At 46.4% G+C, this 2,985-nt stretch overlaps 1 pseudogene; it reads right to left on the bottom strand.

Moving 5' to 3' along the window:
* Nucleotides 1–2,139: 2,139 nt before the first annotated feature.
* LOC103752036 overlaps nucleotides 2,140–2,985 on the bottom strand; it is a 2,452-nt pseudogene continuing 1,606 nt past the window's right edge.

Genomic DNA, 2,985 nt, shown 5'->3' with positions numbered 1-2,985 from the left:
TTTTTACATTCTGTGTCCTGGGGTTCTACAGGGTGGTTCTTAATGCTGTGCACTTCTGTACAACTTGTGGTTTTTGTTGGGGACATATTTTCCTGGTTTTTCATATTGTTTGTTTTTTTCATTGCCATTTGGGCATATGGATGTTCTTTGTTGGTTATGTGTTCAACAGGAACTTCGACTGTTTTTGTTTAATTTCCATTCTGTTAATATTGTTTATGTAGCTTAGTTACTTTTTGTTTAGGTGCAGAAGACCAGTTGGTGGGTATTTGAAGTTCTTGCTGGGTAGTAGACTAGTCAGTCCTGACTGAGCAGGTTTGTCTGCCTGATTGGGACACTGAGAAGTTGGTGGTGAGGGGACTTCCTGGGAGACACTTAGGGATTTATGGTAGGGTGTTTAGTTAATCAGGTTTGGGAAGCTAGTCCTGTGAGAGAGGCCAGCAGGGGACAGGGTGTGGATGAATGAGAGAAATGGGGTAGGGAGGCATTGAGCTGGATCTGACTTACGAGAGTCCTGGCTGTGCAGGTCTGTTCACCTGATCCAGAGGCTGTGAAGTTGGCATTGAGGGGACAACCTGGGTGAGGACTTAGGGATTTATGGTAGAGTGTCTAATTAATCTGGTTTGGGAAGCGATCCTGGGACTTGAGATGAAGGAATTGGAGCCAGCTTGTGGGAGAGGCCAGCAGGGGACAGGGTAGGGGTAGAGGAGAGAAATGGAGTAGGGAGGCAGTGAGCTGGATCTGACTTACCAGAGTCCTGGCTAAGCAGGTCTGTCTGCCTGATCCAGAGGCTGGGAATTTGGCAGTCAGGTTATGAAAAGCTGGTTGGTCTAGGCTTCAGGTTCTCTCTTTTGATTTTATATCGGAGGATTTTTGTGCAGCTCTTCAGGAGTTCCCCCAGAGGCCCAAGTCAGGTGAGGATAAGATACTCTCAGGCTTCCTCTTAAGATCTGGGTTCCTATAGTCAGCAGGCACAGTACAATTAGGGAGGCTTGCTGGATAAAGGTAGGACTCAGGCACTTTCAGACAGTCAGGGGAGGAGGCTGGTCTCAGGAATAGAAGGCAGATTGGCTTGGGGACAGCCTGGGAAGAAGGCTGGTCTCAGGTGTGCAAGGGCAAGTTGGGGGTGGGGGCAGACTGTGAGGTCTCTAGGGAAGTAGACTGAAGAATTGGGTTGGTCTGGGTACAAAGGATCAGGAAGCAATGGGGGGATCTGGGCCAAGAGGGTAGCCTAGAGGTCTGGGGTACCAAGAGAAGTGGGCCTGTGCCGAGTTAGAAAGAGATCAGGATGTGGGAGCTGGGAGATTGAATCAGGCTGTGGTAGTCAAGAGCAGTGAGCAGGGTCAAACTTACCAGGGAAGGAGGCTGGTCTCAGGATTCGAAGGCAGGTTGGGAATGGGGACAGCTAGGGAAGAAGGCTGGTCTCAGGTGTGCAAAGGCAAGTTGGGGATGGGGCAGGATGTGAAGTCTCTAGGGAAGTAGACTGAAGAACTGGGTTAGTCTGGGTGCAAAGGATCAGGAAGTAGTGGGGGAACTGGACCAAGGGGGTAGTTCAGATGTCTGGGGTGCCAAGAGAAGTGGGCTTGTGCCCAGGGTTAGAAGGAGAATGGAATGTGGGAGCTGGGAAATTGAATCAGGTTCTCCAAATATCTTTAAAAAGACATACAATTTAACACAGACTGAGTGGAGTTTTGTTTAGTAGTAGCATGAAATTTTGTCCACAGTGGTAGCAGCTGTCTTCATTTTAAATTCTGTTAATATTAAGCACATTAGGACAATACATAAAAGAATATAGCAAAGAGGAAAACAGCCCAAACTGACAAACACCTCAAGGAATCACCGAGTTCTCTTGCACCCTGATCATTTGAATCGCTCAGTCTCATTTTTGTGGAGAGAAGGGTATTACAGAACTTTCTTCTCTAAGATGCGAACCAATGGAATCAAATACACAAAGTGGTTATCAAAAGACTTAAAAGATCTGACCCCAAGGGAATCCAGGACACATACACGTACTTCAGAGGCATACTTTTGATTTTGGGTGAATTTGAAATGAAAGAAATGATCACTTCAGGTAAATGTTAAAATAGATGAATACAAGTTCAGTTTTTTTGTGAGTTGTTTTAAGTGTGCTCACAATCACCTTCAGCAGTCAATCATTTCTGAAAGCTCAAGCAGAAGGTCATCCTCATCTTTCCCGGGATCCAGGTTGTTCACTGCTTCTAATTTGCCTCCTGAAATTTCACATATTAGTTTCTCAAAATCATCTTCCACAGAGAGTGGAGGCTTTTTTTTTTTTATGGGGCAGAGCTCAGTCGGCGAGGTTTTGTGGCCACCTGGGACGAGGAAGGGCCAGGCTTCTGGGGTTAAGGGCTCTGAAGAAGCCTGGGTTGAAGGCAATACAAAACTGTATTTAGGTTTTTCTGTCTCAGACATGGTGATGGATTTGTCTTCAGAGGAATGGAACAACAGCCATAGCTGCTTTCTTGCCTGGGCTTTCCTGCAGGACACTGCTGGAGCCCAGCGGCTTCACAGCTGTGATGACAGCAGGGTGAATCTGCTGCCTTGCGTTTTGGAGCCAACACAGAAGATGAAATAACCTTGACCACAGATGACTTCACAGTTACTTTGGGTTTAGCTTTCCTCCTTTTTTTCAAAGTCTGTGCTGCACATTTCACATTCAATATTGAGTCCCTAATTCCAGAGGTTTCTACCTCCCCCTTCTGGGATGACTTTGTGGGAAGCTGCTTGGTCAGGTGCCATGTGATACCTGATACCGCAGTAAGCACTGATTTTTCACTACTGAGTATAGTAAGAGGCTCCATCTCCCCAGAAGGGTGTCAAGACTGATTTCTCTTTGCTGCTTTTTCTGCATGTGCTTCTCTCTTAGGGTGTCATGTCTCTTGACTGGAACTTTAGTGATATCCCCTGTGGTCTCATCTGAAATTTCATTGGTCTCTGTCCTAGTCATACTACTCCGAGAAGCGACTT

The sequence above is a fragment of the Nannospalax galili genome, unplaced genomic scaffold (genome assembly GCF_000622305.1).
Source record: "Nannospalax galili isolate Female #2095 unplaced genomic scaffold, S.galili_v1.0 scaffold591, whole genome shotgun sequence".
NCBI lineage: Eukaryota > Metazoa > Chordata > Mammalia > Rodentia > Spalacidae > Nannospalax > Nannospalax galili.
The sequence above is the reverse complement of the archived record's forward strand: the minus strand, read 5'-3'. Positions and strand labels throughout refer to the sequence as shown.